This window comes from Hyaena hyaena, unplaced genomic scaffold (genome assembly GCF_003009895.1).
Source record: "Hyaena hyaena isolate Hyena2069 unplaced genomic scaffold, ASM300989v1 scaffold_331, whole genome shotgun sequence".
Classification (NCBI taxonomy): Eukaryota; Metazoa; Chordata; class Mammalia; order Carnivora; family Hyaenidae; genus Hyaena; species Hyaena hyaena.
The window spans coordinates 1,509,416-1,523,495 of record NW_024080965.1 but is presented as its reverse complement, the minus strand read 5'-3'; the positions used below and the strand labels follow the sequence as shown (position 1 = coordinate 1,523,495).

Sequence of the window (14,080 nt, the reverse complement as noted above, 5' to 3'; positions counted from 1 at the left end):
TTCAAAGGAACACGCTTTCATGAGCATGTGGGAATTTCTTTATGTCTCGAAACTGACTTTCCCAAAAATATTACCTTTTGGGAATAGCAAACCATTTTTAAAATTTCAAGTACTAGCAATGAGAAATATTTAATTTCAAAAAAGCGACTGGAGGGGGGCACCTGGATGGCTCAGTGGGTTGAGTGTCTCACTCCTGATTTTGGTTCAGGCCATGATCCCCAGGTCGTGGGATTGAGCCCTGTGTTGGGCTCCATGCCGAGCATGGAGCCTGCTTAAGATTCTCTCTCTGCCCCTGTCCCCAACTCATGTGCTCTCTCTCAAATTAAAAAAAAAAAAAAAGAAAAAAAAGTCATTTGTGCAGTTCTCTTATTCTTAAAAACACAGGGCTAAAGAGAATAGTCTCTTTGCTTTGTATGAAAGGGTCAGAGGTATCAGAAAATGAAGTTTAAATGTGTTTCAGGAAGGAAATGAGAGAAGCTAGGAAAACAGCATTTCCTCTTCTAGTTTATGTCACTGGAGTTCATTTTGGACAGAAGGGCAACAGTCACTGCCAGGTGATTACTCAGATAACTAGCAACGGATGAGGAGGAAAAGTAGAACCCATCTTGATCGTGGCGTCCCCCGTGAGGCTGAGTAGCACAGTCAGGGCCAACCTGTCCTCCTTCCACAGAATCTTCTGCCTACTGCTCTTCTGATGACAACAGCACCGACCCACAACACGTACTTGGGTTAAGCAAACTATGGAACGTTGGACTCCTAGGGAAAACGGAAAAGCCTGTTCTGCTTAGATGGAAAGATCAGAGTTATGAAGGTAGGAAAGGAATCTGCTATCATAAACGGTCTTACAATTTATATTACATTTGCTTATTTCAAATTGGTCCCAAGTTGGAAGGCAGCAACCTCAGCAGACGGACATGATATATATCCGACTTTCTGCCAATCACGGAAGGGCCCTTCGGTCCCCTTCAGGGTTTAAAACAAGCACTTCTCATCTAAAATAAAGCAGTGGCTAAAAAGCTATTTTAAAAAAATTCACTTACATATCTCTACATCAATTTTGTTTTTTTGACAAAATTCCACTGGTGGAGGAAGATCCCAAAGTTAACATTTCAGGACCTATCAAGTTTGAGGATATTTCCATTAAAAAAGTATTTTCAGATGGGACAACCAACGAGTTCCGTAAGTGCTCTCTCTGGTACACATTTCTTAAATCATGCATGAATCTCAATTATGGGTGGAAATTTAAAAATTGCTGACACATAAGTAAATACACTGAACGTGTCTGAGCTAAGCAGTTTAGTGATACATTAAAATCCACAGCCCCACTAGGCTGTGTGTGTAATAAATGCCCAGATAACATATCCCTTAGCAGTTGCAGAAGTGCAGATGAAGGTGACACTATGAAACTTTAGGGTGAGGCCACAGATAACATAAACATGTGAAGACAGGCAGTCTGTAGGGTTGTGAGGATAAATGTTACAAAGATCTGCAAGGTAGGCATCTTGTTTCTTTTCCTTATCTGTTTCTAGTGCAAACTAGTTCTGTGCTGAAGAAAAAGGTTTAAAAAGACATGAGGAGTTTCTCTACCCTTCAGCCTACTTTATAAAATATTCTTGATATTTTATTAGGAAAAAATCAGGAAATGAATTTTGAAAATAAAAGATTCTGAGGAAGAAAACTAGGAAAGAAAGAAACTGTCCAACTAGAGTTAAACATAGCTGAGATCATTCTTAGGGTGGGTGATTTAGATCATCTCAAGGAGCACCACCATCCAAGCACCATGGAAGAGGCTTTATACAAACAAATAACAAAAGCTAATACTTGGGGCACCTGGGTGGCTCAGCTGGTTGAGTGGCTGACTCCTGATTTCAGTTCAGGTCATGATACCAGGGTCATGGAATCACGCCCCGCGTCGGGCTCTGCAGTGGGGCCTGCTTAAGACAGACTGACTCTCTCTCTCCTCCCACCCCCCTCTGCTCATGTGCACTCTCTCTATAAATTTTTTTTAATTAAATCTTTAAATACACACAGCCACTCATTTGGCACTTATAGAAACTAGAGACACTATACTTGAAAGGAAAATGTATTATGGAATCTTCTGGTAGCTTCTATTTAAGATGAACCAGAGAGTAACACCAAGACACGGCAAACTCAATGAATAACTGATTCCTCAGTGTAAACAAGAAGGATTTAAGGTCCTAAATCAGGATGTTCAAACCTAAAATTCAACAGTAAAAAAGGTTCATATTCTGGGAAAAGATCTCTGATAGGAGCAGAGAGAGCAGTGGAAGGATATGTAAAGAAAAACAGTGTATCTATGTGGAAACCCTGAATCTGGGAGTGACGTATAAATAGTAGCTAGGATAAGATTAAAGGAGAACAAAACAGGTGGGAGATGTATAATACAGACTGCCATGACAGATGGAAAACAAAGATGACATTTTAATAATAAGAGTACAGAATTGCTACAGAAACTAACAATTGTGTCTGGTAGTTGATATAAGCTGCAATGCCAATTCCCTAACAAATAGCAAATGCATATAATCACAGGGTAGTTAATTAACTATGTACTAAAGATCGCGTGGGGTCTTTCACTGGGCCTTCTGGGCAGATAGCATGTCTGATCATTGTGATTCCTGCCAAAAGAAATTAAGGACATAGTTCAGGACTTTGTTTTAGTTGTTCTGCCTTTGTTTTAACATCATAAATAAGTGAGTTTTATCAAATTTGTTTCTGTATCTACTGATACTCATGTTTTTAGATAATCATGTTTTTTCTCCTTTATTCTGTTAATGTGCCAAATCACATTGATTTTCAAATGTTAAATCACCCTTGCATTCCTGGAATAAACCCTATTTGCTTATGATGTATTATTCTTTTTTTATACAAGTTTATTTATTATTTTAGTAATCTACACCCAACGTGGGCTTGAACTCACAAACCTGAGATCAAGAGTCACACACTCCTTCTACTGGGCCAGCCAGGTGCCCCTCTTGTTCTTTTTATATAGTGCAAATTTTAATTTGCTACTATTTTGTTGAAGATTTTATACCTATGCTCCCAAAAGGATATTAGTCTTTAATATTTTCTTTAGATGTCCTTGTTAGGTTTTGTGTATAAGAGGTAGGCTTGCTGCATAAAACTCTGGGAAGTGTTTCTTTCTCCTCTATTTTCTGAAAAAGTCTATGTAAGACTGGTATTGTTTCAACCTTACATATTTGATAGAATTATCAGTAAAATAACCAGGGCCTGTAGAACTTCAAGGAAAGGTTTTTAATTAAATATTCAATATTTTTATCAGATATTGGGCTACTGAAAATTTATATTCTTGTCTCAGTTTTAGTAAGTTGTATTTTTCAAGAAATGTGCCCATTTAATCCAAGCTATCAAATTTACTGGCATAAGTTGTTCATAATATTCCTTTATTGACTTTTTAATATCTGTATGATCTGTAATGATATTGGAAATTTTTGTTTTCTCTCTTTTTCTTAGTCTTGCTAGGAGATTATCAATTTTATCGATCTTTTCAAAAAATCACTATTGGCATTGTTATAAATCTCTACTGTTTGTTTTCTATGTCACTGATTTCTTCTATTTCTTTGTTATTTCCCTCCTTCAACCTTAGTTTAATTTGTTCTTCTGTTTCTCATTTCTGTGAAAATTTAGATAACAGATGTTAAATACTTCTTTTTAAATATAAGCATCTATGACTTTCCCTCTAAACACTGCATTAGCTGCATTCCACAGATTATGATATGATGCTTTCACTTTCATTAAAACAAAAATATTTTCCAATTTCCCATATGATTTATTCTTTTAACTATGAGTTATTTAGAAGTATGCTGTTTACTTTCCAAATATCTAGAGATATTTCTGTTATTAACTTCCAGTTTAATTCTGCTGTGGTCAGAAAACATACTCTGTATTATTTAAAATTTACTGAGAAGGTTTATGGCCCAGCATATGGTCTATTGTAGTGAGTGCTCTATCCACATGTGAAAATAATGTATATTCTGCAGTTCTTGAGAATAGTGTTCTATAAACAATGCCAGTTAGGTTAAGGTGATTGATAGCAGCATTCACATCATAAATATCCTTGTTGATTTTTATCTTCTTGCTCTGTCAATACTGAGAGAGGGGAATTAAACTCCTAACTCTTATTGGGATTTGTTTGTTTTTCTCTTTAATTCTGTTAGTTTTGCTTCATGTATTTTGAATCTCTGTTATTAGCACATTTCGAATTTTTCAATTATTTGGATGAACTGACTTTTATCATAACAACATAGCCCTCTTTATCTTGTTAATACTCCTTAAAGTCTACTTCCTCTGACTTTAATATAGCCATATCAGCTTTTTCCATACTATTTACATGGTTTATATTTTTTTTTTTTTTACTTTCAACATATCCATACTTTTCTATTTAAAGTACATTTCTTTCTTCCTCCAGCTTTATGAAGATATAATTGACATAGGACATTGTGTAAGTTTAAGGTATACAATGTGATGATTTGATACATGTGTATATTGCAAAATGATTACCACAATAAGATTAGTTAAGACATTCATCATCTCACAAAATTAGAATTTTTGTGTAGAGAGAACATGGAAAATCTATTCTTTTAGCAATTTTTAAGTATATAATACAGTACTATTAACTATAGTCACCATCTGTATACCCAGAACTTAGTCATTTTATAACAGGGAGTTTGTACTCTTTGACCAATTTCCCCCATTTCTCCCCTCCCTCAGCCCCCAGCAACCATCATTCTATTCTCTGTTTCTATGAGTTTGGCTTTTTTTTTTTTAATTCCACATATAAGTAAGCTCACACAGTATTTGTCTTTCTCTGACTTATTTCTCAAATGCCTCTCTTTTAAACAGTTAACTGACAAATCTAATCATTTATACTTTTACATTAAAATATTTAGACCATTTATATTTAGTATTATTGATATGGCATTTGTTTTCTACTTGTCCCATTTGTTTGTTCCTTCTTTCCTGAATTATTTTGAGCTAGTCAAATATTTTTTAGAATTCCATTTCATTTCCTCTATTGGCTTCTTAGCTATACCTCTGGATTTCTCAAGTGGTTGTTGTTCTAGGGTTTACAATATGCATCTACTTAGAATATCATACCACTTTACATATACTGTGTGAACCGTACAATAGTATTATTCCATTTACCACTCCGTCCTGCACCTTGTGTTATTTCTATCACATATATTACCTCTACATATTTGTGGTAGCCTTATTTTTAGATACTGCTCCCATCAAAGAGAGGGGCATAGTTCCTCTCCTCCTAATTGTGGACTTTGCTAGTGACTCATTTTTTTTTAATAGCTTATTGTCAAGTTGGTTTCCATATAACACCCAGTGCTCATCCCCCCAAGTGCCCTCCTCCATGTGCTAGTGACTCATTTCTAAACTACAGAATGTCATGGTGGTGACAGTATGTGATTTCCAAGACTAGGTTGTAAGGACACTCGGGCAGGCCCACATGATGAAAAATGAGGCCTCTGCCACCAGCTACTTAAGATCTTAAAAGGAGAGCTGAGAGCCCCAGTCAAGATTTCAGATCAGTGCAGCCCCAGACAATACCATGATGGCAATCCATGACAGATTCTGAGCCAGAACCATCCAGTTAACTCACTCTTGAATTCCCAACCCACAGAAACTGTAAGATAATAAATGCTTATTGCTTTAAGCCATTAATTTTGGAGATAGTCTGTTACACAGCAGTAAATAATTGGTACAATCTATTATAAACCCCATAATATGCCATTTGTTATAAATAATCAGTTGTCCTTTGATAAAGAAAGAAAAGTCTTTCATGTTGCCTATGTAATTACCATTTCTAGTGTTCTTTATTCCTTTCTACAGATAGGAGTTTCTTTCAGGTATCATTTCCCTCTGGCCTAACAAACATCCTTTAGCATTTCTTACAGTAGTAAGTCTGCTGGCAACAAATTCTCTCACCTTTAGTTTATCTGAAAATATTTTTATTTCACTTCCATTTCTGAAAGGTATTTTTGCTTAGGATAATATTTTGGACTGACAGTTTTGTTCTTTCTTCTTTCAAACTTTAGAGATGTTGTTCCACTGTCTTCTGCCAATTTCAGATAAGAAGTCAGCTATCATTATTACCTTTGTTCTCTGTACATATCTTTTTATTCTGACTACTCTTAAGATTTTTTGTTTTATCTCTGGTTTTCAGCAGGTGAGTACAATGGGCTCAGGTGTTGTTTTCTTCATATTTACTGTTTGAGATTCGCTGAGGTTTTTGGACTTGGGGGTTGATGTTTGTCACTAAATCTGGGGAAATATGGGTCATTATTTCTTCAAATATTTCTTCATCTTTCTTACTATACTTATGGGACTCTAATTGGACATCTGTTAAACTACTTGATACTGTCTCACAGTCACTACAGCATTGTTATCCCCTAGCTCCAATCTTTTTGCTCTTGACTTTTCAGTTTAGATACCTTCTATTTATATGCCTTTTAGTTCTCTGGACTCTTTCTTCTGTATGTCTCTCCTGTTCTCATGAATCCATCCAGTTAATCTTTATTTTAGCTAGTATACTCTTCAGTCCTAGAATTTCTGGACTCTTTTTAATAGTTCCATTTCTCTGCCAGTGTTTCCCATATATTCATTAATTATGTCCATCTCTTCTTTTAAATATCTGAACACATTTGTATCAGCTGCTTTAAATTCCTTGTGTGCTAAATCCATCATCTGGACCATCACATGACGTGTTGTATGTTTCCTCTGTAGTATGGGTCACATTTTTGCTTGTCATAGTTTCAGTTCTTTGTGTTTTAGTAATTTTTATTGTATGCTAAGTATGGTGGATGATTATACAGGCATTGAATTTTGGTTTGACAAGCAGTTAAATTACTGATCAAGTTCCTCTTGATCCTGATAGGTTTGGTTTTATGCCATGTCAGGTGGGTTTATTTTGGTTTTGTCCCGAGTCTTAAGGTATGGTGTTTACTCTAGGGTACTTTTTTTAAGTTTATGTATTTATTTTGAGAGAGAGTGAGAGAGTGGGGTAGGGGCAGAAAGCGAAGAAGAGAAAGAATCCCAAGCAGGCTCCATACCATCACTGCAGAGCCCAAATGCAGAGCCTGAACTCACGAATCATGAGCTCATAATCTGAGCCAAAGTCAGATGCCTGACTGAGCCACCAGCTGCCCCTACTCTAGGGGATTGTTCTCACTCCTAAAGTTGTCCTCTCTGGGATCCCAAATGAAAGCCTTAAGTGCTCATCAAGTTCTCTCACTCTAACTGGACTAGGACACCAACATTTCTGGGCACTGTGCACCCTCCGGTGTCTTTGTGCGCCTCTCAGCCCCGCAGCAGTCACTCCGTGTCAGGTCTCACAGAGTCTTGCCCTGTGCGTGCCAACCTAATCCCTGACCAAGGAACTGAGGTAAGTCCCCAAGCAGATTCCTGCCCCCTACACCTATATGCTGCTCCCTCTCCTCCTGTACCCTGTTCTACAAATCAGCCTTCTTGCTAGCCCCAAACTCTGAGTTCTTCCTTCTCTGTTCAGTGAGACCATTGCGCTCTCTTGAGCTCCACCTCCCTGGGCTATAACTGGGGAAATGTTCCCAGGCAAAGAGCCAGGGTGACTATGGGACTCACCTGGTGTTTCCTTTCTTTCCAGAATCACAGATCTGTGCTGCCTATTGTTTGATGCCTGAAAACAGCTGCCTCCTGTGTCTTCCCAGTTTTATAGTTGTTTACAGGGAGAATATACGTCTGATACCAGTTTTTCCATCTAGGAGAGAGAAAAGGACAGAAGCATTTCATACTATTTTGTATTTGCAAATGTTTCATATTAAACTTGAGTTCATAGAGGATCTTTCTTTTTTTAACTCTAAATGTTAAACTCTCTGAATTTTGTATATGTGAATAGTAGGTTTCTTCATAATGTCAGGAGCCGACAACTATAGCCTAAAGACACAGCTCGTCCTCCAGGTTCCTTCTATATAGATCCAGGAATCTCTCTGATACTTCTGGGTGCAGGGAAGAAAGGACTCCAATGATACCTAAAATTAAATTTGCCAACAACCAGGTAGAAGAGAACTTAGGTAAAATAGGACTTAGACAAATAAATAATGTCTTTACACCACAGTGCTATGAATTAAAATTGATACCAGTAACAAAAATCTAAAACAAGTACTGTGAATCAGTGGAGCACCGTAATTCACAATTTGTTCCAATCCTCTAACAATATCTTTGACATGCCCTGACAACTTTTAGTCATTTCTATGCCATATCTATGCACTTCTGCATTCATGCCTTGTCCAGCTATTTTTTGTACTTATAACACATACTCTTGTTGATCAAATTGCTGCTCGAAATTCATCACCTTCTTTATAACAGAATGATGGACCCACACCGTTTGCTCTGTGGCCGTACAGTGCCTCCCACTGTGGGCGGAGTACAGCTGCCTGTCCCATTTTTGTTGGACCTGCTTTGACAAATGAAGCGCCAGTGGAGAGAACATGAGCAGCTTTAAACCATATTATATGATTTTGGCCCCTTGTGCTCTAAGACCCACCAAGAGAAGAGCATGCCCTGGGAAGTTAGTGCCCCTTCAGCCAGGGCCCCAGAAGGAGGACAAGGGGAAAGAGATTTGAACCCTCATGAAAGCCTTTTGAGTTCTACCTGGCCCAGCCTACAGTAGCCAAAATGCAGCCATAGACCCATGAGAATGAAAGTAAATGGTTGCTAGTATAAACCATTGAGATTTTCAAGTTTTTGCTGCACAGCCAAAAAAAAATTTTTTTTAATAAAAAAAAGGACACAATATAGGTGCTAGATGCTTTGACTGGACCAGCTGGGCATCTCACTCTTCCATCAAACACACATAACTCTTATCATCTAGATAAATTCCTGGTATCTCTTATGATCAACTTAAATAATACCTCCTCTATGGATCCTATAGGATTAGACCTTATCTCCTCTACACTTTATAGGGCAAAAAATCTTTTTGTCTACTTTATTCACTGATGTAAATCAAGCACCTAGAGCACTGCCTGGTACACAGCAGGCCCTCCATAAATACTTGCAGAATGAATGATATAACACACTGAACTGCTTTAATTTTTTTTTTAATGTTTACTTTTGAGAGACAGAGAAACAGAGCATGAGAGGGGTAGGGACAGAGAGAGAGAGAGGAGACACAGAATCTGAAGCAGGCTCCAGGCTCTGAGCTGTCAGCACAGAGCCCAATGCAGGGCTCAAACTCACCAACTGTGAGATCATGGCCTGAGCTGAAGTCGGACTAAGCCACCCAGGTGCCCTATGAACTACTTGAAGTTCTATATCAAAATATATAGTCGCATTCCCGATAATCATGCTATTCTTTCCCACAGAGCTGTTTGGGGTCTCACAGGTCTCACTTCCAGGTTAGGGAGATTGGGCTTTCATATTTTAGGTACTTGGCAGCATCTGAAATGTCTGAGTAGGAAGGCAGAGCACTCAGATTCAGAATTAGTTGCAAGTGACTGAGCATCTCCAAATAAAAGGGGAATAAGTGGTGTGTGTGTATGCATGTGGGTACATACAAATTCTTTTTCAGATAAAGATAAAGGTAGCCTAAGAAAAATAATTCTGGTTGTTTCTCTTCATATATTTTTATCTTTTTTTAATTTTTTTTTTTTTTTTTTTGAGAGACAGGGAGAGAGCGAGCACAAGTGAGGGAGGGGCAGAGAGCAAGGGAGACACAGAATCCAAAGCAGGCTCCATGGGGCTTGAATCCCCAGGCTGATATGGGGCTTGAACTCACAAACCACAAGATCATGACCTGAGCCAAAGTTGGATGCTTAACCAACTGAACCACCCAGGTATCCCCTTCATATATTTTTTTTAAAAAACAGGTTTATTAAGTTATAATTCAAACACTAGATAATTCATCCACTTAAAGTGAACAATTCAGTGAATTTTAGTATATTCCCAGAATGATGCAACCTTCACCATTATCAGTTTTTAGAACATTTTCACTATCTTTCTTCTTTTTTTTTTTAAGAAAGAGAGTAAGCGAGACAGTGTGAGTGGGGGAGAGGGAGGGAAGGTGACAGAGGGTGGGTGAGAGAGAGAGAGAGAGAGAGAGAGAGAGAGAGAGAGAGAGTGAGTGAGTCCCAGGCAGGCTCCGTGCGCAGGGTGGATCCTGATGCAGGACTCTATCCCACAACGCTGGGATCATGACCTAAGCCAAAATCAAGAGTCAGATGCTCAACCAACTGAGCCACCCATCTTCACTATCTTAAAAAGAAACTCCATACCCATTAGCAGTCACTTCTTTTTTTTTTTTAATGTTTTTTATTTATTTCTAGGAGAGAGAGAGAGACAGCATGAGCAGGGGAGGGTCAGAGAGAGAGGGAGTCACAGACTCTGAAACAGGCTCCAGGCTCTGAGCTGGCAGTCAGCACAGAGCCCAACGCAGGGCTCGAACCCACGAACCGCGAGATCATGACCTAAGCGAACGTCAGACACTTAACCGACTAAGCCACCCAGTCGCCCCAACAGTCACTTCCTATTTCTCCCCAACAGTCTTCCCACCCCACCTCCAGCCCTAGGCAACTGGTAATTTATACTCTGTAAATTGCTATTCTATATACACTCTGTATAGATATGACTATTCTGGACATTTCACATAAATGAAATCATACAATATGTGGCCTTTTGTGACTGCATAACGTTTTCAAGGTCTTCATGTCATTTTCAAATGTAGGTATTATCCATTTAAAACATATGTAATAAGGGGCGCCTGGGTGGCTTAGTCGGTTAAGCGTCCGACTTTCGCTTAGGTCATGATCTCGCGGTTCGTGGGTTCGGGCCCCGCGCCGAGCTCTGTGCTGACTGCCAGCTCAGAGCCTGGAGCCTGTTTCAGTCTGTGACTCCCTCTCTCTCTGACCCTCCCCTGCTCACGCTGTCTCTCTCTCTCCTAGAAATAAATTAAAAAAAAAAAAAAATTAAAACATATGTAATAATTAAGAGCACAGACTACAAAGCCAGACTGCCCAGATTTATATCCTGGCTCCATCCCTTATTAGAATTATACAATTTAAAGTGAGTTACTCAACTTCCCTGTGCCTTACTCTCATCTATAAAATGGGTATAATAATAGAACTTGCCTCATCGGGTCATAGTGAAATTGAAATGAGTTCATACGTAAAGCACTTAAGAGTAACAGTACCTTACACATAGTACAGATGTTGGTTGCTATTTTTATTATCTGTGTTAAAGAGAAAGGGATTGTGGATAAATATTTTTCTCAAAATCTTTTTCATAGCTTTGGGATATGTTTTGGTATTCAGGTTTGAAAATGAGGGTCTCTGCAAGAAGAAACGGGGAATGACTACTAATGAGTACATGGTTTCTTTTTAGGGTGAAGCAAATGTTCCTGGATTAGACAGTGGTTATGGTTACATAATTTGTGAATACACTTTTAAAAAACATATTCAATTGTACACTTTAAGAGGGTGAATCTTATAGTTTCTGAATTGTTATATCGATTTTTACATATGTCTTTCTTATTTACAAAATTGCTATACTTGAAGCAAAATAGTGAATATATGAATAGTCTGACTTGTACAAAGCTAGAAATTTAAATAGCTTCCCTATTCTGCTCATGCACCACTTTCCCCCACAGTTTCTCCTGTGCTTCATGTCTTAAAAATGTTCTATACTTGTGTTTTATACCTGCTATGAGCTGCAGGTGGAGTGTTAGTAAACCGTGTTTGATTACATGGACCTTACTGGGCAGAGCTACGAAAAAGGGCAAATTTAAAAAGAGAAATCATACTAAATTGTATTAAGTAGCAACTACATCATAACAGTTAAGAGCTCAGGCTCTAAAATCAAAGAGAATTATGTTCGATTTCTGGCTCCACCATTTCTCAAGCTATGTGATGTAGGGCAAGTTACTTAAACCACTCTGAACCTTAGTTTCCTCACCTGTAAACTGAAGATAATAATAGTAATTTACTTTATAGGGTGTTAGGAGGATTAAGTTGAATCATGTAGATAAAACATTGAATACACTTCCTGGCAAATAGTAAGCACTCATATATTTTGTAAACGTCAGCTATGAGCAGGATGATGATGATGAATGAGGGGGAGGAGGAGGAGAACCATCACTCAAACTGATTATAACGTGAAAAATACAGAGGCAGTAACTTGGTGGGGGGGCTTACTGCCCAAAGTTGCTACAATCTTCTTGAGAAGGGGGAACAACGTGATTCTGTGGTTACTGGTCACAAGGACAAAGTAATTGACACGCCCTCTGCTCTAAGCTCTAAATGAGCTGTGTATTCACAACAGACCCACAAGGATTTGGCAGCAGTTTACGAACGAGATCCCTGCATACGGGTCCAAGCAAACCTTTGCCAAATGCCTTCCAGGGATAGAAGAGGGATATAAAATTAATTTATTTACTCTTCTAAAAAAAAAAAATCCTGAACTTCTAAAGACATCATTGAGTCTAATGTTAAATCCTTTAAATGCATTGACCTTTTAAAAATTGCTCTTTGGAGGGGGGCACCTGGTTGAGCTCAGGTCAGGATCTCACGGTTCAGGCTCCACACTGACATTGCAGAGCCTGCTTGGGATTCTCTCTCTCTCCCTCCTCCCCACCTCATCCTCTCTTTCAAAATAAATAAATAAACATTAAAATTTTATTTAAAAATTGCTCTTTGGGGCTGAAGGGTTGCTTCTGCAACAAAACAAATTTGAGGTTGCTACTGCACTACCTTAGACTCTCAGCACCTTTACCCTTGGGACTACTGTGACTGTCTCAGCTCCTTCTGTTCTAGTTTCCACACTACGCCAGGATTATCTTTTTAAATACAAAATTCTATCCTTCTCTGCTGCTTGAAGGTCCACAAGGGATTCCCAACCGTCACTTGTAGAAGTAGCTAAAACTCCTCTGCAGACAAAACTCATCGTGACCTGGTCCCTCCACACAAGTTCAGCCTCATTTCCAGACACGCTCCCCTCCTACATGCCAAGACGCCAGCCTCACTAAAATGCTGGCAGCACTCTGCAAGGCACTACAGTTTCACAACACACATTATTACAATCTAACAACCTACAGCTTGCTTTACAAACACATTATCTCATGTGCGTGTTGCTGCCATCTGTGATCAGATGTGAGCGAATGTGCTTAGTTTTATTGCTACTTGGCCACTGCAAGGAACAACAATCAGTAAACTATCAAATCGCTCCGATTAACACTTTAAGTGTGAATAATAAATATATTTTACTTTGTTAGTATTGGGAGTTACCAGAAGAGAGCACAGACCAACCTAACCCGCACCTACAAAATGTAAGAATGGAGTCTGAACCTTCTGGTAAAAGTCAGCACAGAGATTTCATTTCTTTATTGTTGTCAGTGCCTGAAAGTATACCTCTTAAATTAATCAGGGAGCCTTGTAATAAAATTAGTTAAAATACTTAAATTGATTACATGTCCTTCTCATTCCGTGTTAGGATTTTTAGCCTTGGTTTATTAACCATATGGCTTTGAAGCCAGATGAAAATATTGACATTGAGATGCTATATTCTTACAATCTCCAAGTCACTGAATCCATCCATAAACCCAAGCGTCGCTTCGCACTTCCATGATTTTCATTCTTTGTACTTTAATACTGACTCGCTGCCCCGCAGAACTAGCACAGCTGACTAGCGGGTCAAGGCAGCGAGACTACAAGAAAAATGCGACAAAACCGGACTTCTTCACGTCTACAGTGGTCCAGCTTTCGTAATTACTGAACACCACCACCACCTCCTAGGCAGCAGCAGCAAAAAGTAATGAAAACTACGGTTTTGGAAAGCGCGTATATTAGGATTCTGCAACCCGGTCCCGCTAGCTGCTCGAGTATGCAGGACCCCAAGAGCTGGTCTGGTTTTAATGCAAACTCCTTCTCCTCTTACCTGACCCTTCAGGGATTCTGTTTCCTGATAAGCAGATCTAAACTGTAAGACAATAATATCCCAAGGAGGTTCTGGCACTGAGCCCCAGAAATCCTTAAAGCAACAAACACTGTCTAAGAGAAGGAAAGCAGTC

The 14,080-nt window shown here is 38.7% G+C and overlaps 1 protein-coding gene across 1 annotated transcript in view; it reads right to left on the bottom strand.

Annotated features, from left to right (window-relative positions):
* LOC120243194 (dynamin binding protein) overlaps positions 1-14,080 on the bottom strand; it is a 111,033-nt gene that overhangs the window by 85,424 nt on the left and 11,529 nt on the right. Inside the window, exon 2 of the mRNA XM_039249243.1 lies at positions 7,648-7,783. The gene's annotated coding sequence lies outside the window, so the exon portion shown is untranslated. The remainder of the gene's footprint in view (positions 1-7,647; positions 7,784-14,080) is intronic.